The 23,544-nt window shown below is 44.1% G+C and overlaps 2 pseudogenes across 2 annotated transcripts in view; both read right to left on the minus strand.

Moving 5' to 3' along the window:
- LOC311529399 (olfactory receptor 10A7-like) overlaps positions 1 to 1,156 on the minus strand; it is a 329,327-nt pseudogene extending 328,171 nt beyond the window's left edge. The window contains exons 1-2 of the transcript in view: positions 1,124 to 1,156; positions 345 to 431 (exon numbers count right to left, since the gene is read on the minus strand). The product of the transcript in view is annotated as an olfactory receptor 10A7-like (transcript). The remainder of the gene's footprint in view (positions 1 to 344; positions 432 to 1,123) is intronic.
- LOC311529434 (olfactory receptor 5V1-like) overlaps positions 1 to 23,544 on the minus strand; it is a 504,463-nt pseudogene that overhangs the window by 463,760 nt on the left and 17,159 nt on the right. The window lies entirely within an intron of this gene.

The following is a 23,544-nucleotide window of genomic DNA, read 5'->3' on the forward strand; positions in this document are numbered from 1 at the left end:
CAGGCAAGACCTGTCACTCATACAGACTAGATAGTGCATTGGATTGCATATAGGTAAATACCTATCGTGAGACATCACCGAAAAGAAGACATTGTGCACCTGCTAGACAAGCAAAGAAATATAATTGTGTGAGAAACCAGTGTCCTGTTCCCTGTCAGGAGACTGGCCAGCACCTTGGGCAGGACGGTGGATGTGTAGCAGGTCTCCAGGCAGGACAAGTTCCCCAGGAGGAAGTATATGGGGGTGTGAAGGTGCTGATCAGACACTACTAGCACAATGATGAGGATGTTCCCAGCCATAATCACAATATAGATCACTCTAAACAGCAGGAAGAGAAGGATCTGCAGTTCTGGGACATTCCCAAATCCCAGGAGGATTAATTCTGTGATGGACATTCCATTTCCCTGTTCTTGGTTCGCCAAGCGGTGTGTCTATGGGAAAGAAATGAACTCTGACACATAAATAAGGATTCACTCAATAAATTCACTCAATAAAACATCAGCATTATTTTCATTTTCTCACTCTGCTGGCTACCACAAAGATGGGTGAGTGGAGAATGGAGGCCAGGGGAGGGGAAAAGCCATCTCTTGATCCTTGGGTCAGATTATATATCTGACCAGGCTTCCGGTTCAACAAAACATTAATCTCTCTGGAAACAGATGGCACCAAGCGCTCAAATACTATGGTGATGGAGCTTATCGGTACAACAGTACAGAAATGTGTTGGTTCAAATAATCACATGTTTCATTACCTGGTGTATGAGAGCAGAGCAATGGCCTTTCTAGATTGGAGATCCATGTGCAAAATGGGACAAGATTTGATATTTTAGAGGATCCCACAACAGAGAAAAAAATCAATCAACTAAGACTGGGATTTTCAGTGTGTGGGGAACCAACTCCAAGTGAATTGCAGTGGAAAGGGGCTGCCTATCTCTAGAAGAGGCATTTGAAAGTTTTTTATCATCAGACAAATTCCTCTCCTTCTCTTGGACAATACTTCATTGTCCTGCAGTCAGACATTGTACACAGAGAGAAGTGAGTAGTAAAGGACTCGATAGCACTCATCACCATGCATTTTTAACAGGTTTCCACACCCCTCTAGGGCTTATGTCCCGCCTTCCCACCCCGTTTCCATTGGCGCCGAAGTTTAGTGCCATCGGCCATTTTGAAAAAAAATTGTGCGTCTTTGAATGGGGGAAGTGTTGTGTTTGGCTACATCGAGAGCAGTTTAAAGTTTGGGTAAGGTTTATTGAAAAAAGGTGATTGTATAAGGAGAGCTGTTGTTAAAGGGAAGGTTATTAAAGAAAAGAAAGACAATGGTATGCCGTAAAAGAATAGAAAATATGATACATTGAAAGATTAGAGGGAGAGACATTTGGGTAAGGTTTTGGATGTGATTGAATAAGGAGATCTGTTATTAAAGAATAGAGTGTTTGTGTTACTGAACACATACAGAGCAAAATATCCTACCCCACCGACTGTTGGTAGTGAAATGACAGCTGTTCTGGGCAGCGCTCCTGGGAACTAGCCCCTCCTTTTGGTGGACCAATCAGCGGTTGTTTTACAGCTAGGTCACAGAATGCTCTTGTGGAACCAATCCTGTAGTCCCAAGCTTTAGAGAGGAACTTTACCTTACATTAAAAGCTATAAAAAGAGGATTAAAAAGGAAATTTAGGAAGTACCTGATAAAAAGGTGAATTAAAAAAGCATTAAACAATATTAAAAACTAAGGCAAGACATGTTGCGCAAGCACATGGCCAAAAACTGGCTTAAAAAAACATTAAAAGCTAGGGTTAAAAAGGAAATTTAGGAAGCGCCTGATCAAAAAATGAATAAAAAAGCATTAAACAATATTAAAACCTGTTTAGTAAACACACAGCCAAATGTTGGCTAAAAACCCATTGAAAGCTATAAAAGGGAAATTTGCTAAGCACGTGATAAAAAAAAGTGAATAAAAAAGCCTTCAGGATCAGGGTAGATTAAAAGCAAGAACAGAGAAAAGATAGAGAGCACATGGTTGAATTAAAGAGAGAGAGAGAGAGAGAGATATTTTTTACCTTGCGTGTCTATCTGTAACATGAGGCAGCTGCCCAGTTTAGAAATGGTCAGACTTGTTCTCCCCGCCTGTGGATCGGGCCAGTCAGAGGTTGTTTTACAAGGGCGGCGTTATAGAGTTTATTTTTTGGAACCAATTTTACAGGCCTGTGATCCCGCGCCCCCTCCCTCTTTAACAGCCTTATTCTTATCTAAAGAAAGAGACTCCCAGCGTTTTCTCCGCCTTGTATTTTTTTAGAAAGGAGTTTTCGTAAAAGTTAAAACCACACGCTTTTAGCAACAAGCGATTTTTAAAAGTGTTTTTCTAGGGTTTAGGCTAGCACTGGTTATGATGTTTTCTAGTAAGCCCAGTATAAAAGAACAGGCTTGTGCAGCGGATTGCTGTGATTGGAAGAAAGAAGGCTGCTTTTTAACAAACACAAGGTAGTTACATTAAGTTTTGTAATGGAGCAAAGCTCTACTTTATGTTGACTGGGAAAGGCCCAGCCCTTTACTTACAGGGGTGTTTCAATAAAATGGAGCAGGCAGAATTACCCCAGGATTTTAGTAACAGGCAGTTTATATTTTTCTTATTTTGTTAACCCCTGAATCAGAGAGAAGAAGCTTGGTTTTTTGTTTTTTGTTTTTTTTTGTTTGTTTTTTTACTTTTTAACAAAGTGAGGTGAAAGTTTTGTAAAGGAAGAAACCTTTCAAATAACATACACCTGTATTTAGCCTCATGGGCATAAGGGTTTTGATAAAAGGTAAGCCTGCAGAAATAGTTTAGGGTTTAAAAACACAAAAAAGTTTTAGACTAACATGGTCAGTAAAAACAATGTGAAAAAAGAAGCCATTGTGATCAGAAATAAGAAAGCCCAAGGCCTGTTTTTAAAACAAAAGGATACCAAAGACTTGTACTGAAAAGAACAGTAACTTTAACTGTAAATAAGCTCACTGTATAAAATAAAACCTTTTGAACCATGGAAGCTAAAGAATGTAGCCCAGGATTCCTGCCTTTTTTTTTTTTTTCCTTTAGAGGCCGCTTGCTCTGCTCTTATCGAAACAAACAGACCCCTGTAACAAATGCTGACCAGCACACACTATAAACAATTAAATAAATTGAAGTAAAGAATAAAGGCTGTAGCTTTTAAAGACTTTTGGTTACAGATACGTTAATGGGCATATCCCCATTTACAGTGTCTTTCTATTAACAGTTTAAACACACTTACTATAGAAAATACGAACTTTTTAATCATTAAAGCTAAGGTATGTAGCCCCTTTGTTCCCCCGTCTTTTTTTCTATAAAAAAATGACCCTTACACCCCATGGTTTTAAATTTTAGGGGCCCCAAGTCCTTTTTTCAACAGGTTTAAACCTATAAATAGGGACAGAAAACTGGACAAGGATGTTAAAGACACACCACTGATACAAGACTTTTGGTGTCATGGGAAGCAAGGACAGGGTAAGAAAAAGGACTATGGTGTGTGTTACCCCTGTTCTATACCTGTGTTGTGCTCAGTTAAAAGTTAATATACGTATTTTTTCAACTAGGACGAGGCCTTTTTTCTTGACATACCAGATTCTGCACTAGAAGTTTTAAATTTCGGGAAGCTGCTTAATATGTTACACGTTTATGGTTTATGTTTAAAAGAAATGGTTTTAAGGAGTTTATTTTTTTAAATTTAGAACAAGATGGAAGTCAAAACCAACAGATAGGTTTTTCTGAAATGACAGAAGACGGTACGGTTTGTTTTTAAATATGTGTTTGAAATAGTGTACGTTTTTTCTAGGGTTTGTTGTTGTTAGTAAAAAAAAGAAATTACCTTTGCCCCAAAGGTTTGACTGTAAAAGCGTTTTGCTGAGCCTCCTTGAGAATTTTGGAGCTGTACTGCCACCGTGTGGCGTAAGGGGGAATAGCGCTTTAGTTCTTTACAAGGTATTTAGTGTAAAGGGGTGGGTTGTGTGGAATATATGTACAGGTGATATGTTTGTGGCTGTTAGTAGAAAGAACATACAGGTTTATGTGCTAAAAACATTTTGTTTATGTGTATTGACAGACTTATCAAGTGTTATCCCTCAAGAAGAAACGTTGAAGGGGACCAAGAAATTTCCCTCTGAATCCGTGACAGTTGGAAACAAGGGTATTAGACACTTTGATTTTGAGTAGCCCAGCACATCCAAATCCCTCGTTACACAGAGCCAGCTGCCTTTAAGGAGGGGCAAAAAATATCCCTCTGAGGCAACTGCCATTGAAAAAAAACAACAACAACAACAAAAAAAACCAAAAACCAAGCTTCTTCTCTCTGATTCAGGGGTTAACAAAATAAGAAAAATATAAACTGCCTGTTACTAAAATCCTGGGGTAATTCTGCCTGCTCCATTTTATTGAAACACCCCTGTAAGTAAAGGGCTGGGCCTTTCCCAGTCAACATAAAGCAGAGCTTTGCTCCATTACAAAACTTAACATAACTACCTTGTGTTTGATAAAAAGCAGCCTTCTTTCTTCCAATCACAGCAATCCGCTGCACAAGCCTGTTCTTTTATACTGGGCTTACTAGAAAACATCATAACCAGTGCTAGCCTAAACCCTAGAAAAAAACTTTTAAAAATCGCTTGTTGCTAAAAGCGTGTGGTTTTAACTTTTACGAAAACTCCTTTCTAAAAAAATACAAGGCGGAGAAAACGCTGGAGGTCTCTTTCTTTAGATAAGAATAAGGCTGTTAAAGAGGGAGGGGGCGCGGGATCATAGGCCTGTAAAATTGGTTCCAAAAAATAAACTCTATAACGCCGCCCCTGTAAAACAACCTCTGACTGGCCTGATCCACAGGCGGGGAGAACAAGTCTGAACATTTCTAAACTGTGCAGCTGCCTCATGTTACAGATAGACACGCAAGGTAAAATATCTCTCTCTCTCTCTCTCTTTAATTCAACCATGTGCTCCCTATCTTTTCTCTGTTCTTGCTTTTAATCTACCCTGATCCTGAAGGCTTTTTTATTCACTTTTTTTTATCACGTGCTTAGCAAATTTCCCTTTTATATCTTTCAATGGGTTTTTTAGCTAACATTTGGCCGTGTGTTTACTAAACAGGTTTTAATATTGTTTAATGCTTTTTTATTCATTTTTTGATCAGGCGCTTCCTAAATTTCCTTTTTAACCCTAGTTTTTATTGTTTTTTTAAGCCAGTTTTTGGCCATGTGCTTGCTCAACATGTCTTGCCCTAGTTTTTAATATTGTTTAATACTTTTTTTATTCACCTTTTTATCAGGTACTTCCTAAATTTCCTTTTTAATCCTCTTTTTATAGCTTTTAATGTAAGGTAAAGTTCCTCTCTAAAGCTTGGGACTACAGGATTGGTTCCACAAGCGCATTCTGTGACCTAGCTGTAAAACAACCGCTGATTGGTCCACCAAAAGGAGGGGCTAGTTCCCAGGAGCGCTGCCCAGAACAGCTGTCATTTCACTACCAACAGTCGGTGGGGTAGGATGTTTTGCTCTGCATGTGTTCAGTAACACAAACACTCTAACAGCTCTCCTTACTCAATCACATCTAATAACCGTTTTTCTCTCAATGTATCCAAGCACAACACTTCCCCTATTCACAATCAGAGGGGTAAAATGTTTCGCTCTGCATGCGTTCAATAACACAAACACTCTATTCTTTAATAACGGATCTCCTTATTCAATCACATCCAATAACCTTACCCAAATGTCTCTCACTCTAATCTTTCAATCTATTACATTTTCTATTCTTTTATAGCATACCATCATCTCTCTTTTCTTTAATAACCTGCCCTTTAACAACAGCTATCCTTACTCAATCACCTTTCTTCAATAAACCTTACCCAAACTTTAAACTGCTCTCAATGTAGCCAAACATAACATTTCCCCCATTCAAACATGCACAATTTTTTTTTCAAAATGGGCGACAGCGCCAAACTTTGGCGCCAATGGAAACTGGGTGGGAAGGTGAGACATAAGCCCTAGAGGGGTTTGGGCATGTCAAAAAATGCATGGTGATGAGTGCTATCGAGTCCTTTACTACTCACTTCTCTCTGTGTACAGTGTCCGACTGCAGGACAATGAAGTATAGTCCTAGGAAAGGAGAGGCATTTGTCTGATGATAAAAACTTTCAAATGGGTCTTCTAGAGCTAGGAAGCCCCTTTCCACTGCAATTCACTTGGAGTTGGTTCCCCACACACTGCAAATCCCAGCCTTAGTTGACTGATTTTTTCTTTGTTGTGGGTTCCTCTAAAATATCAAATCTTGTCCCATTTTGCACATGGATCTCCAATCTAGAAAGGCCATTGCTCTGCTCTCATACACCAGGTAGTGAAACATGTGATTATTTGAACCAACACATTTCTGTACTGTTGTACCGATAAGCTCCATCACCATAGTATTTGAGCGCTTGGTGCCATCTGTTTCCAGAGAGATTAATGTTTTGTTGAACCGGAAGTCTGGTCAGATATATAATCTACCCCAAATATTAAGAGTTGGCTTTTCCCCTCCCCTGGCCTCCATTCTCCACTCACCCATCTTTGTGATAGCCAGCAGAGTGAGAAAATGAAAATAATGCTGATGTTTTATTGAGTGAATTTATTGAATGAATCCTTATTTATGTGTCAGAGTTCATTTCTTTCCCATAGACACACCGCTTGGCGAACCAAGAACAGGGAAATGGAATGTCCATCACAGAATTAATCCTCCTGGGATTTGGGAATGTCCCAGAACTGCAGATCCTTCTCTTCCTGCTGTTTAGAGTGATCTATATTGTGATTATGGCTGGGAACATCCTCATCATTGTGCTGGTAATGTCTGATCAGCACCTTCACACCCCCATATACTTCCTCCTGGGGAACTTGTCCTGCCTGGAGACCTGCTACACATCCACCGTCCTGCCCAAGGTGCTGGCCAGTCTCCTGACAGGGGACAGGACACTGGTTTCTCACACAATTATATTTCTTTGCTTGTCTAGCAGGTGCACAATGTCTTCTTTTCGGTGATGTCTTACAATAGGTATTTACCTATATGCAATCCAATGCACTATCTAGTCTGTATGAGTGACAGGTCTTGCCTGCAGCTCATAGGTGGCTCTTGGATAAGTGGATTCCTAGGTGGTAGCATAACAATGTTGTCAATATCTCAGTTAACATTCTGTGACCCCAGCGTTATTGACCATTTCTTTTGTGATTTTATCCCATGTGTAAAAGTCTCCTGCAATGACCCTAAGCAGATGGAAATGTTGGCTGTTGCACTCAACTTGATTTTCTCACTGGTCCCTTTCCTTCTTACCTTGATGTCCTACGTCTGCATCATCGCCACCATCCTGAGGATCCCGTCCACCGCTGGGAGGCAAAAGGCCTTTTCCACCTGTTCCTCCCACCTCATTGTGGTGAGCATTTATTATGCAAATCTGCTGACTGTCTATATGTTCTCAACCACCGACACCCTGAGCAACCTCAAGAAAGATCAGTCTGTCATAGAATCATAGAATCATAGAATATCAGGGTTGGAAGGGACCTCAGGAGGTCATCTTGTCCAACCTCTGCCCAAAGCAGGACCAACCCCCACCTAAATCATCCCAGCCAGTGGCTTTGTCAAGCCTGACCTTAAAAACTTCTAGGGAAGGAGATTCTACCCCCCCGCTAGGTAACACATTCCAGTGTTTCACCACCCTCCTAGTCAAAAAGTTTTTCCTAATATCCAACCTAAACCTCCTCCACTGCAACGTAAGACCATTACCACTCATTCTGTCATCTGCTACCACTGAGAACAGTCTAGATTCATCCTCTTTGGAACCTCCTTTCACGTAGTTGAAAGCAGCTATCAAATCCCCCCTCATTCTTCTCTTCCGCAGACTAAACAATCACAGTTCCCTCAGCCTCTCCTCATAACTCATGTGTTCCAGTCCCCTAATCATTTGTCTTGCCCTCCTCTGGATGTTTTCCATTTTTTTCACATCCTTCTTGTAGTGTGGGGCCCAAAACTGGACACAGTACTCCAGATGAGGCCTCACCAATGTCGAATAGAGGGGAACGATCACGTCCCTCGATCTGCTGGCAATCTACACCATCCTTACTCCCGTGGTCAATCTCCTCATCTACAGCCTGAGAAACAAAGAGGCCCAGGAGACCCTGAGGAAAGCTTGCAGACATTCATGTTTGGACCATGCTAATTGGTCAGTTTCCTTGGGTTAAAACAGATATAACATGGGCTTGGGTAGGGCCTGAACCAAAGCTGACTGTAGTCCCAGGTCACGTTTCCCTGAACTTCATTGGCCTTCAAGTCATGCTCTTACAGAGTCACACGTGTGGGAGAAATTGGAGATTAAGAGACCTCTTAAAACCTGTGACCCCAGCCTTTTTAGGACCTATATAAGATGCCACAGGTGAGCACTACTGCAGGGTTTGCTGCAGCCAAGCTGGGTTTGTGAGTCCCAGAGGGCTGGAATCACTGTGTGCTCGAGCAAGGAAACCAACGATCCAGCGTCCCAGTCCAGTGCCCGATCTGCTCCACCATGTCCGTTATATTTGACAATGGGACCAAAGGGTGTGAGTTGCCCAACTCCCATTCACTGCCCATAGGATTTGGGTGCCTAACATTGGCCTTTTATGGGAAAACCCTGTACATTTATAGCCAAACCACTATCCTGAGACCTTTCCCAGGGGATGCTTTCCACCAGTTTCTTCTAGTGTTTCTCTATTTTCCCAGTGACCCTAATAACTGTGTATCTGTCACCAAGAGTACCGTGCAATAAAAGAAATAAACTGAGTCTTCTCTTTCTGTCATCTCTCTTGTCACACCTCCCATTATCTGTCCCCTTCGTGGCAGGTGTGAGGAATAAATGTGTCAAGGTTTGTCTACACATAGAAATTGCACCACTTGAACTATATTGCCCTATCTCTGCCTGTCCTCTGGTATCCGTGCCTTGTTGCGGTGGGACAGCTTGCGTGTTCTAATGATCCCCAGAGTCTGTGTTGGCGGGGGCTTTTTGCTCCTGGTCAGTTCAACCATTCCGGATTTGTCTGTGTGGACCGAACAGATACCCTGGTCCTCCAATTTGGGGGTTAGGCACAGGGCTAACAACCCTGTCCTGTAAAAAAGAAAAATATGTTACGGGAACAACGCCAGCGATATCAACCATTACTGTGTGTGATGGCCTTCAGGAGTCAATGACCCATATGACTGCCAGTGATGAAAGCTGAAAGGAAGCTACTGGCATGAAGATTGAAGTGCTCAACACCAAGAGAAAAACCAAAGAAATGCGCTGGACAGAGCATTTCAAATAATTGCTGAACAGGGAGCCAACTAAAGAGAAAGCAAATGTCTAGGAAGCAGAAGAAGATCTTGATATCAACAGAAACATCCCAACTAAGGAAGAGATCATTCAAGCCACCAAATCCTTAAGAAATGGGAAAGCTCCTGGCAAGGATAACTTGAATGCAGAATTGTTCAAGGTAAATCCTAACTTAGCAGCATTTATCCTAGCACCTCTATTTACATCAGTCTGGGAAAGGAGAAAAGTGCCAGATGAGTAGACCAATGGGGTTATAGTGAAGATAACAAAGAAAGGAACTCTCAGTGATTGTAATAACTGGCATGGTATCACACTTTTATCTGTGCCAAGCAAAGTATTGTGTAAGATCATAGTCCAGTTTATATCAGAGGCAGTTGTTAGCATTCTCAGAAAAGAGCAAGCTGGTTTTTGGAAAGGGCGTGGATGCACAGGCCAGAACGTCACTCTACGAAGCATAATAGAAGAGTGCTTAGAATGGCAATGGCAACTCTACATAAATTGCATAGACTTTGACAAGGCTTTTGATAGCACTCACAGGACCAGCCTATGGTGTATTATGCGGGCATATGGAATTCCTTTCCATATTATCAACATCATCAAAAGCTTCTATTGCAACTTTATGTGCAGTCTTGATCACAGTGAGCTCAGTTTTGAAGACAAAACAGGAGTACGTCAGGGGTGTGTCATGTCTGCAATCCTCTTCAACATTGCCATCAACTGGGTAAAGCGGCATACAACAGAAGACATGCCAAGAGGCATTAAATGGACAGAGAAAGTATGGCACATCCAAACTGTCTTCATTCCATACAACCTGCCTCAGAAAAATCCTCTGTATCTTTTGGCTCAGAACAATCTCAAACCAAGATCTATTGACACAGTGCAGCCAAGAGGATCTGAGCACCATCATTGCAAGGAGGCGATAGAGACGGATCAGTCATGTGCTTCGGATGGAAACTGATTCCATCATGAGAGTTGCAATACAATGGACACCTGAAGGCAAGAGAAAACCGCCAGAAAACAACATGGTGAAGAGCCGTGGAAGCTGAGCTGAAAAACTTGGGGCACAGCTGGGGAACCATTGAAAGAGTTGCCAGAAACAGACAGGAATGGAGGAGCTTCATCACTGCCCTAAATGCCAGAGGCATAATAGAAACCTGATGATGATGATCTGCCTATTACAGGGCCATGTGCCCGTGGGCTGGAGAGTCGGGGCCAAGCCAGCCCTTGTTAGAGAAGGGTCCCCACCTGGGGGGAATCAGGCAATATCCAATAAAGGGCAGAAGGGGGATGGGGGAAGAGGCAGACCCAGGAGGCTGAAGTGAAAGTTCAGAGAGTAAATGAGGGAAAACCCTGGGACTGGAGGAATTGCTCCATCTAGGAAGAGCTGAGAGGGGCCTGCTAAGGCGGGCAGGACTCACACTGGATGGGGGAAGTGTGGGGTGTACACAACTGGAGGGAAGGTGTCATCTGCCTTTTAGTTCTTCTTTGCATGAAGTGCGTGTGGAACAAAAAGGGATAGCTCCCCACGGCAGCCTCTCCTGGGACCCAGAGCTGTGCAGGGGAGACCTCAATCCTGGGAAGTAGGGCCCAGGCAGTGCTCATCTGTGGCCTTGGGGAAACACGGCAGAGAGAAGGCAGCCAGACCACGTCTACACTGCGCCGTTAAACCCAGGCATGGGTTTGCACCCAGCCCTGCCTCCCCCTGCTGTCCACACTCAATCTGTCTGACTCAGGCCCTAAGACCCTCCTGGGACAGGGGCAGGGTCTGACCCCAAATTCCACTGAGGTTCAGGTTCAATCCTTGTCATTTTGTGGTGTGGACATAGCTCAAGCTGCAGACCCAAATCAGAAGGTCTGTGCAGAGCAGCATGGGCACCTTAGCATGGCTGTGAGACCTGATTCCAGCAACCCAGGTTTACAGTGCAGTGCAGGCACTCCTATCAGTCTATCTATCTGTTCCCATATATACCCACCCATCTGTTTCCATACCCTTCCATCTATCTATCTATTCCCATGACACCCATTTAAACTATCTGTCTGCCTGTCTGTCCCCATGGACACCCCTCTGTGAGCTTGCACTCTATATGATTTTATGAAAATATGCTAATCATAGAATCATAGACTATCAGGGTTGGAAGGGACCTCAGGAGGTCATCTAGTCCAACCCCCTGCTCAAAAGCAGGACCCATCCCCAATTAAATCATCCCAGCCAGGACTTTGTCAAGCCTGACCTTAAAAACTTCTAAGGAAGGAGATTCCACCACCTCCCTAGGCAACGCATTCCAGTGTTTCACCACCCTCCTAGTGAAAAAGTTTTTCCTAATATCCAATCTAAACCTCCCCCACTGCAACTTGAGACCATTACTCCTTGTCCTGTCCTCTTCCACCACTGAGAATAGTCTAGAACCATCCTCTCTGGAACCACCTCTCAGGTAGTTGAAAGCAGCTATCAAATCCCCCCTCATTCTTCTCCTCCGCAGACTAAACAATCCCAGCTCCCTCAGCCTCTCCTCATAAGACATGTGTTCCAGACCCCTAATCATTTTTGTTGCCCTTCGCTGGACTCTCTCCAATTTATCCACATCCTTCTTGTAGTGTGGGACCCAAAACTGGACACAGTACTCCAGATGAGGCCTCACCAATGTCGAATAGAGGGGGACGATCACGTCCCTCGATCTGCTCGCTATGCCCCTACTTATACATCCCAAAATGCCATTGGCCTTCTTGGCAACAAGGGCACACTGCTGGCTCATATCCAGCTTCTCGTCCACTGTCACCCCTAGGTCCTTTTCCGCAGAACTGCTGCCTAGCCATTTGGTCCCTAGTCTGTAGCTATGCATTGGGTTCTTCCGTCCTAAGTGCAGGACTCTGCACTTATCCTTATTGAACCTCATCAGATTTCTTTTGGCCCAATCCTCCAATTTGTCTAGGTCCCTCTGTATCCTATCCCTGCCCTCCAGCGTATCTACCACTCCTCCCAGTTTAGTATCATCCGCAAATTTCTGAGAGTGCAATCCACACCATCCTCCAGATCATTTATGAAGATATTGAACAAAACCGGCCCCAGGACCGACCCCTGGGGCACTCCACTTGACACTGGCTGCCAACTAGACATGGAGCCATTGATCACTACCCGTTGAGCCTGACAATCTAGCCAACTTTCTACCCACCTTATAGTGAATTCATCCAGCCCATACTTCCTTTAACTTGCTGACAAGAATACTGTGGGAGACTGTGTCAAAAGCTTTGCTAAAGTCAAGATACAATACATCCACTGCTTTCCCTTCATCCACAGAACCAGTAATCTCATCATAGAAGGCGATTAGATTAGTCAGGCATGACCTTCCCTTGGTGAATCCATGCTGACTGTTCCTGATCACTTTCCTCTCATGTAAGTGCTTCAGGATTGATTCTTTGAGGACCTGTTCCATGATTTTTCCGGGGACTGAAGTGAGGCTTACTTCTTGAAGTGTGGGGCCCAAAACTGGACACAGTACTCCAGATGAGGCCTCACCAATATCTCTCTATCAGTGTTATAGAGGGTGAACAATTTATGAGATTACCCTGTGTAAGCTTTATACAGGGTAAAATGAATTTATTTGGGATTTGGACCCCATTGGGAGCTGGGTACCTGAGTGTTGGAGACAAGAACACTTCTTAAGCTGTTTTTAGTTAAGCCTGCAGTTTGTGGGATGTAGTTCAGACCTGGGTCTGTGTTTGCAGCAGGCAAGCATGTCTGGCTCAAACAAGACAAGGTTCTGGAGTCCCAAGGTGGCTGGGAAAACGGGTTAGAAGTAGTCTCAGCACATCAGATGGCAGTCCCAAGGGTTTTTTTGTGATCCAACCCGTCACACCTTCTATCAATCTATCTAATCTCAATTAAAACAGGAGAGTTTCCTACGGAAATTAAAAATAACTTGTGGCTCAGAATCCCTGAGTATGAGCAGAACCAGGGATTAGGTCCCAGTGATCATACAGGAGACATAAATATCTGTAGTGGTTGTCGTACACATTTATTCTTTGCTGCCAGAGATGAGTCTGTCCCTTCTGTCCAAGGTAGGCCAGATAGATTGCCATTAAATAAGATCTAAAATTGATATTGCAAATTAATAGATTCATGGATGTTAAGGCCAGAAGGGACCATTATGATCATCTAATAGGAATTTGCCCCTAACACAGGCCAGAGACTCTTAGCCAGTGTGTCCTGCCTTGGACCTACTCACTTGCTGGTGAACACAATAATTTAAACCAAAGGCAAGGAAACAATTTGAATTGAATTAGGTTGGGATTTTTGAAAGGAGCCAAAGGGAGTTAGGTGCCTAACACCCTTTGAATTTCTATGGGATTTGGGGGCTTAATTGCTGCTCAAACTCTCTAAAAATGGGTGAAAGTGGGAAGAAGAGAGAGGATACCAAGATCATCTTGTGTTTTCTTTACAATACATGTGGAGAGTTCTCATTTGAACAGATTGGTAAGGTACAAGAGCAGAGCTAGCTAGCTAGCTGGATCCCCAGCTGCAGGTGGGCAGAAAATGGTATTACCATCCTGTGACCATTTTGAGTTTCAAAAAATGTCCTGTTCCAGATCAGGACCAGGCTGAAACCTTTCAAAGATTTATGACCAACCCCCTCCCCCTGTCTCCCGAGCTACAGAGTCAGCTTCTGTTTCATCCTCTCTGGGCCAGTGTATATTTAATTATTTATACAAAGTGGAGCAGCTCCAAAAGGAGAAACTGAGATCCCACACACAGGTGGGATGTAAGCTTCCCTGGTCTGAATCAGGCAGAACACAGACTTGAACCTGGTGCTCTCATCATCAGGCTACTAATATTCAGGAGCAGGTTGGTTGGCTGGTCTCTCTCTCTCTCTCTCTCTCTCTCTCTCTCTGGTTTTAATGAGAAATTCTTTCCTGGACCCAAGAAAGCTTTTCCCATGAAAATTTTGCCAAGATATGTTCCCTTGAGAAAGTTCAGCATTCACATTTTTCCGTTTTGCTGAAGGTTTCCTGACCTGTTTTATTCCCAGTTTTTGGCCACATTGATATTTCATTTACTCCAGTGTTGATATGATATAAATTCATTTACAGGAGCAGAATACATCAATGTAAATACTTGTGCTGCGGACAGCAGAACTGGGGGCCACTTGGTTTACACCGTGCCTTGTAAAACTGAAATCTCATGCAACAGCTGACAAGATGAGTTATCACACTAAGAACTACCTATCTCTAATTCACAGGTTTTTACATCTATGGAGTGTTAGACAGATTGTATCAACTCATCTGTGTACATGCTATTGGAAGAAGAATTTAATAAGGTCATTATTGACAGCTGAGAAAATAATGATGGATGAACACAGAAGGGAAAATCAACTCATGTGACATTTCTTTTTTGCATTAAGCCTGGAATTTTTAAAGGGTCCTAAGGGAATAAGAAGCAATCAATGGGTACATTTTTTAAAAGCACCTAAGTAACTTGGGAACCTAAGTCCCATTTTAAAAAGTGACTTGGGAATTTAACACCAAATCTTCAAAGGGGTTTAGGTGCCTAAAGGCTCAGATAGGCACCTAGTGGGATTTTCAGACATTTCTAAGCAGGTTAGGTACCTAACTTTCCCTTGATATTCAATGGGAGCTGAACAGATTTCTGTGCTAGGTACCTTTGAAAATACCAACCCAAACTATGTAGCAATCAACCAGGAAATGGGCAAAGTAATTTCCTCTCCTTTTCTGTGCTGGGAAAAGAAAACCAAGTGAATTTTAAAGGGTGGGATTGTCAGAGGAGCCAAAAAGATTTAGGCATGGAACTCCCATTCCTTAACCTCTTTTGAAAACACTGTTCAAAATTACTTGCGTGATTTCTGCATGTCCCCTACTTCACAGCATCTTCAGAGGCTGATCAGGAATCCACCGGAGTAGGGCATGAGCAAGGACTGCAGAATCAGGACTCTCTTCTGACGTAAGTAGTTCAGCATGTGAGTCCCCAGACTAAGATTTTTTTTCTTAGTTAGAGCTGGTCAGAAAACTTAATTTTCATTCCATGGGAAGTTTTGCAAATTAGTTTCTTTTCTGAATTTGAAGGGAAAGCTGAACTATCAAATTCCTTCACACCAAAGTTCTGAATGGGAAATGTCAAAATGCAAAAAGAAAGATTGAATTGAAATGATTTGACAAATTGAGATGCTGGGGTTTCTTTTATTAGAATCGACATTTTGGTGTTTCATTTTGAAATGTCAACTTGTCAACAGGGTTTTGATCAGAAAAATCAAACAAGGTGTGGAAATCAACATCTCCCCATGGAAAATGTCCCCGTTGACTAAGCTACACTTCATGGTAGGAATTATTTTTGTGCAAAAAATATCAATCCCTTGTGAAATTTCTCAGGGATGCCCACAGTCATGAGGCATCTCACAACCACGCACCCTTAGAGTGAGGAAATCTTATCTGTGCCTGCCAGGGGTCAGTTCCCCAACATCACCAACCTCTGGAAACACAATCACTAATGTCCAGGCTTCTGCAGGCCCCACTCTCTCTTAACAATCAGCACACTCCAACCTCTGTGTCCTCTGAGCATCTCTGTGCAATGTCCAGCCCCCAGATTCACTGGACACTCTCAAAAGAACACCCCAGCTTACCAGTCACACCAAAGAATACAGTTCCACTCAGCACATCCGCCCTTGGGTTTGTTTATAGAGAAAGCAAGTATAAGTTTATTTAACAGATGAACAGAGATTCAAAGGACAGCCAGCAGAAAGAGTGGAACCAAAAGGGTTACATATCAAACAAAATAATAACACTCAAACTTGAGCCTAAATTGAACTATCCAGCTATTGCTGTGTCACATAGAGCAAAAGCTCACCCCAAATCCTTCCAGCGTGGCACTGGTCTTCCATTCATGAGACACACGACACTGTATTTTTGCCATCCAGGAAAGATGCAGAGTTTGTCTCTGTCCCTACAGTTATGGTCCAAAAAACCCATTGTCTGCACTTGCAAACAGGGTACCTCCCCACTGCTCATGTTTGCCTGGCTAGAATCACCACTGGAGGCTTTGCAATCAGCTGATCAGCATTTGGCTCAGACTGTAAATAGGTGACCATTGTGCACCATGTAAAACCCAGTTTACATGCAGACAGACAGATAAATAAACATCCCTTGCTGGGAAGAAACCTTTTGGAGATCAGTCTCAAGTGTCAGATCTTAAAAGGGTAGTTTTCAGTATCTATCCAGAGCTCCTTACATATTTCCCATACATACATTTCACAGTGATTATGATGACCAATGTGACAGATTTTCAATACATTCCTTATATGGTGCTTTTGGTGAACTAGTATGTAGATACCAGACCAGGGGATCTGTGTGACCAGACCCCTACGTCCTTTGTCAGTTGGCACCAACTGGACCTTTACTTTTAGGTCTGTACATCCCATCCACCCAGTTCAGGGCTGAGCAAAGTCTTCCTCGTTGGCTGGCCAGTGCTAGTTTCCTTTCAGCTAAATGCAAATCTTAGACATGGCTCCAACCAACACCCCAAATTCAAACCCCCCTGGAACTGAGAAGAGAAGTTTTGCAGATGGGCCTGCCCTTGACAGTGGGCAAATCCAAAATCTGTGAACTTTATCTTTCAATTATTTGCAAAACTCTCTCTCTCTTTCCTTCAGAGATGGAAGATGCTGAATAATTGATATGGAAAAAATCACACTGTGGTGACTGAATTTATACTCCAGGGATTTTCAGATCTCCAGGAACTACTGGTCATCCTGCTGTATGTTGAGTGTTAATTATGTACATAGTCACTATGATGGGAAACAGCCTCATCATTATGCTCATATTGGCTTACCCTCCTCTCCACACCCCATGTATTTTTTCCTCAGGAACCTGTCCTTCCTAGAGATCTGCTACACATTGGTCACCATCCCCAAGATGCTGATGAATTTGCTGGTGGAGCTGAGAACCATCTCCTACTCGGGATGCATTGCACAGATGCGCTTCTTTTTCCTTCTCGGAACCGCTGAGTGCTTGCTCCTGGCTGCCATGGCACATGGCCAGTTCATGGCCATATGCCACCACTTCTGTTACGTGCTTGCGATGAACAGGAGGGTGTGTGGGTGTCTGGTGGCTGGCTCATGGCTGGGTGGGGTCATTGTGGCACTGATACAAACTGCTCTGATAGCTAAGGTGCCATTCTGTGGGTCTAGTGCCATCAAGCACCTAACGAAGAGAGGGAAGACCATCTTCGCAAGCAGGCTGGCTAAACTGGTGAGGAGGGTTTTAAACTAGGTTCACTGGGGGAAGGAGACGAAAGCCCTGAGGTAAGTGGGGAAGTGGGATACAGGGAGGAAGCACGAGCAGGAGCACGCGAGAGGGCAGGGCTCCTGCTTCATACTGAGAAAGAGGGATGATCAGAGAGTTATCTCAAGTGCCTATACACAAATGCAAGAAGCCTGGGAAACAAGCAGGGAGAACTGGAAGTCGTGGCACAGTCAAGGAATTATGATGTGACTGGAATAACAGAGACTTGATGGGATAACTCACATGACTGGAGCACTGTCATGGATGGATATAAACTGTTCAGGAAGGACAGGCAGGGCAGAAAAGGTGGGGGAGTTGCACTGTATGTAAGGGAGCAGTATGAAGAACTCCAGTATGAAACTGCAGAAAAACCTGAGTGTCTCTGGATTAAGTTTAGAAGTGTGAGCAACAAGGGTGATGTCATGGTGGGAGTCTGCTATAGACCACCAGACCAGGTGGATGAGGTGGACAAGACTTTCTTCTGGCAATTAACGGAAGTTACTAGATCACAGGCCCTGGTTCTCATGGGAGACTTCAATCACCCTGATATCTGCTGGGAGAGCAATACAGCGGTGCACAGACAATCCAGGAATTTTTTGGAAAGTGTACGGGACAATTTCCTTGTGCAAGTGCTGGAGGAACCAACTAGGGACAGAGCTCTTGACCTGCTGCTCACAAACCGGGAAGAATTAGTAGGGGAAGCAAAAGTGGATGGGAATCTGGGAGGCAGTGACCATGAGATGGTCTAGTTCAGGATCCTAACACAAGGAAGAAAGGAGAGCAGCAGAATACAGACCCTGGACTTCAGAAAAGCAGACTTTGACTCCCTCAGGGAACTGATAGGAGTCCAGGAGAGCTGGCTATATTTTAAAGAATCCTTATTGAAGTTACAGGGACAAACCTTCCTGATGTGTAGAAAGAATAGTAAATATGGCAGGCGACCAGCTTGGCTTAACAGTGAAATCCTTGCTGATCTTAAACAGAAATAAGAAGCTTACAAGAAGTGGAAGATTGGACAAATGACCAGGGAAGAGTATAAAAATATTTCTCGGGCATGCAGGAGTGAAATCAGGAATGCCAAATCACACCTGGAGTTGCAGCTAGCAAGAGATGTTAAGAGTAACAAGTAGGGTTTCTTCAGGTATGTTAGCAAGAAGAAGAAAGTCAAGGAAAGTGTGGGCCCCTTACTGAATGAGGGAGGTAACCTAGTGACATAGGATGTGGAAAAAGCTAATGTACTCAATGCTTTTTTTGCCTATGTCTTCATGAACAAGGTCAGCTCCCAGACGACTGCACTGGGCAGCACAGCATGGGGAGGAGGTGACTAGCCCTCTGTGGAGAAAGAAGTGGTTGAGGACTATTTAGAAAAGCTGGACGAGCACAAGTCCATGGGGCCGGATGTGCTGCATCCGAGAGTGCTAAAGGAGTTGGCGGCTGTGATTGCAGAACCATTGGCCATTATCTTTGAAAACTCATGTTGATCGGGGGGAGGTCCCGGACAACTGGAAAAAGGCTAATGTAGTGCCCATCTTTAAAAAAGGAAAGAAGGAGGATCCTGGGAACTACAGGCTAGTCAGCCTCACCTGAGTCCCTGGAAAAATCATGGAGCAGGTCCTCAAGGAATCAATTCTGAAGCACTTAGAGGAGAGGAAACTGATCAGGAACAGTCAGCATGGATTCACCAAGGGCAAGTCATGCCTGACTAATCTAATTGCCTTCTATGATGAGATAACTGGCTCTGTGGATGAGTGGAAAGCTGTGGACATGTAGTTCCTTGACTTTAGCAAAGCTTTTGACACTGTCTCCAACAGTATTTTTGCCAGCAATTAAAGAAATATGGGCTGGATGAATGGACTATAAGGTGGATAGAAAGTTGGCTTGATTGTCGGGCTCAATGGGTAGTGATCAATGGCTCCATGTCTAGTTGGCAGCCGGTATCAAGTGGAGTGCCCCAAGGGTCGGTCCTTCGGCCGGTTTTGTTCATTATCTTCATAAATGATCTGAAGGATGGTGTGGATTGCACCCTCAGCAAGTTTGCAGATGACACTAACCTGGGAGGAGTGGTAGATATGCTGGAGGGTAGGGATAGGATACAGAGGAACCTAGACAAATTGGAGGATTGGGCCAAAAGAAATCTGATGAGGTTCAACAAGGACAAGTGCAGAGTCCTGCATGTAGGACGGAAGAATCCCATGCACCACTACAGACTAGGGACCGAATGGCTCGGCAGCAGTTCTGCAGAAAAGGACCTAGGGGTTACAGTGGACGAGAAGCTGGATATGAGTCAACAGTGTGCCCTTGTTGCCAAGAAGGCCAATGGCATTTTGGGATGTATAAGTAGGGGCATTGCCAGCAGATGGAAGGACTTGATCGTCCCCCTCTATTCGACATTGGTGAGGCCTCATCTGGAGTACTGTGTCCAGTTTTGGGCCCCACACTACAAGAAGGATGTGGAAAAATTGGAGAGAGTCCAGCGAAGGGCAACAAAAATGATGAGGGGACTGGAACTCATGAGTTATGAGGAGAGGCTGAGGGAACTGGTATTGTTTAGTGTGCGGAAGGGAAGAATGAGGGGGGATTTGATAGCTGCTTTGAACTACCTGAAAGGGGGTTCCAAAGAGGATGGCTCTAGACTGTTCTCAGTGGTAGCAGATGACATAATGAGTAGTAATGGTCTCAAGTTGCAGTGGAGGAGGTTTAGGTTGGATATTAGGAAAAACTTTTTCACTAAGAGGGTGGTGAAACACTGGAATGCGTTACCTAGGGAGGTGGTGGAATCTCCTTCTGTCATCAATATAAAGGGAAGGGTAAACCCCTTTAAAATCCCTCCTGGCCAGAGGAAAAATTCTCTCACCTGTAAAGGGTTAAGAAGCTAAAGGTAACCTCGCTGGCACCTGACCAAAATGACCAATGAGGAGACAAGATACTTTCAAAAAGCTGGGAGGAGGGAGAAAAACAACGGGTCTGTGTCTGTCTGTATGCTGCTTTTGCCGGGGACAGAACAGGAATGGAGTCTTAGAACTTTTAGTAAGTAATCTAGCTAGGTATGTGTTAGATTATGATTTCTTTAAATGGCTGAGAAAAGAGCTGTGCTGAATAGAATGACTATCCCTGTCTGTGTGTCTTTTTTTGTAATTTAAGGTTTTGCCTAGAGGGATTCTCTGTGTTTTGAATCTAATTACCCTGTAAGGTATCTACCATCCTGATTGTACAGAGGTGATTCCTTTACTTCTATTAAAAGTCTTCTTGTAAGAAAACTGAATGCTTTTTCATTGTTCTAAGATCCAAGGGTTTGGGTCTGTGTTCACCTATCCAAATTGGTGAGGATTTTTACCAAACCTTCCCCAGGAAGTGGGGTGCAAGGGTTGGGAGGATTTTGGGGGGAAAGATGTGTCCAAACTACGTTTTCCAGTAAACCCAGATAAAGTTTGGTGGTGGCAGTGGAAATCCAGGGTCAAAGGGTAAAATTAATTTGTACCTTGGGGAAGTTTTAACCTAAGCTGGTGAAAGTAAGCTTAGGAGGTTTTCATGCAGGTCCCCACATCTGTACCCTAGAGTTCAGAGTGGGGAAGGAACCTTGACACCTTCCTTAGATATTTTTAAGGTCAGGCTTGACAAAGCCCTGGCTGGGATGATTTAGTTGGCGATTGGTCCTGCTTTGAGCAGGGGGTTGGACTAGATGACCTTCTGAGGTCCCTTCCAACCCTGATATTCTATGATTCTATGAGCAATGGGCTATGAGTAGCACATGTACCAGCTGGATTTAGCAAGGGGGAAGGGAGGGGAACCCCCAGACTCCATACTCCACTTCAGGATCTCATGTGGATGGTAGGGGCTCTGCCCACCCCTCTGCAGCATAGAAGGATCACAGAGGTGTGAAGTGGCCCATTCATCTCAATGGGATGTTCTCAGCCCATTCAGAACACACAGTGGCTCTGGGAGATGTGAAGTGACTCATTCATCTCAACACGTGTTCTCCTTTTCAAAGTCTGCAACAGCCCATATGATGGAATACCAGTTTTCAAGACCACTGTGCTATTGCAATGTGTGTCATGTTTAGAACAACATGAGTATTAAGATCAGTTCACTGGGGGGAGGGGAGGATGTATCTGATGAACCCCTTGACCAAATGACCCAAAATTTGCATCAGGACTTATACCCTTGCCCCTGTTGTGGCATAGCACTCTCCCAGATAATCTCACTATGCCTGCAGATTTTAGAGCTGTCAGAACATTGAAAAGATGCTCATATTGTAGAGAGCTGCATACTGGGAACCTCTGGATCACATGACTCCAAATTTTCTACCACAAACTCTACCCCAGCACCTGTTCCAGCCTACCAACTTTGAAGAAAAATTTCCTCATGCATAGAATCATAGGACTGGAAGGGACCTTGAGAGGTCATCTGGTCCAGTCCCCTGCACTTATGGCAGGATTAAGTATTTTCTAGACCAGGGGTGGCCAACCTGAGCCTGAGAAGGAGCCAGAATTTACCAGCGTACATTGCCAAAGAGCCACAGTAATATGTCAGCAACAGCCCATCAGCCTTCCCCCACACCGTGTCTTCCACCTACCGGCAGCCCCACCAATCAGAGCCTCCCCCTCCCTCCCCACACCTCCTGATCAGCTGTTTATTGGCATGCAGGAGGCTCTGTGGGGGAAGTGGGAGGAGTGATGGCACGGCAGGCTCAGGGGAGGGAGCGGGAAGGGGTGGAGTAGGGGCAGGCCCTGTGGCAGAGCCAGGGGTTGAGCAGTGAGCACCCCCTGGCACATTGGAAAGTTGGGGCCTGTAGCTCCAGCCCCGGAGTTGGTGTCTATACAAGGAGCCGCATACTAACTTCTGAAGAGCCGCATGTGGCTCCAGAGCCACAGATTGGCCACCCCTGATCTAGACCATCACTGACAGATGTCTGTCCAACCTGTTCTTAAAAACTTCCAATCATGCAGATTCCACAACTTCCCTAAGCAATTTATTCCAGTGCTTAACCACCCTGACAAGAAGTTTTTCCTAATGTCCAACCTAAACCGTCCTTGCTACAATTTAAGCGCATTGCTTCTTGTCCTATCCTCAGACGTTAACAAGAACAATTCCCCCCCCCTCCTTTGTAGCAACCTTTTATGTACTTGAAAACTGTTATCATGTTCCCCCTAATGCTTCTCTTCTCCTCACTAAACAAACCCATTTTCTTCAATCTTTCCTCAGAGGTCATGTTTTCTAGACCTGCATGTGGCTTTCAATTTGAATATTAAAAATAACCATTTCCTTAATAAGTGTGGAGGTATGATGACTCTCCTTCTAAGTTTAGAAGTGTGTGCAACAAGAGTGATGTAGTGGTGGGAGTCTGCTATAGACCACCGGACCAGGGGGATGAGGTGGATGAGGCTTTCTTCCGGCAGCTCACGGAAGCTACTAGATCGCATGCCCTGATTCTCATGGGTGACTTTAATTTTCCTGATATCTGCTGGGAGAGCAATACAGCGGTGCATAGACAATCCAGGAAGTTTTTGGAAAGCGTAGGGGACAATTTCCTGGCGCAAGTGCTAGAGGAGCCAACTAGGGGGGGTGCTTTTCTTGACCTGCTGCTCACAAACCGGGTAGAATTAGTGGGGGAAGCAAAAGTGGATGGGAATCTGGGAGGCAGTGACCATGAGTTGGTTGAGTTCAGGATCCTGACGCAGGGAACAAAGGTAAGCAGCAGGATACGGACCCTGGACTTCAGGAAAGCAGACTTCGACTCCCTCAGGGAACGGATGGCCAGGATCCCCTGGGGGACTAACTTGAAGGGGAAAGGAGTCCAGGAGAGCTGGCTGTATTTCAAGGAATCCCTGTTGAGGTTACAGGGACAAACCATCCCGATGAGTCGAAAGAATAGTAAATATGGCAGGCGACCAACTTGGCTTAATGGTGAAATCCTAGCGGATCTTAAA

The sequence above is a fragment of the Lepidochelys olivacea genome (assembly GCF_965140295.1).
Source record: "Lepidochelys olivacea isolate rLepOli2 genome assembly, chromosome: 13".
NCBI classification, from domain to species: Eukaryota; Metazoa; Chordata; order Testudines; family Cheloniidae; genus Lepidochelys; species Lepidochelys olivacea.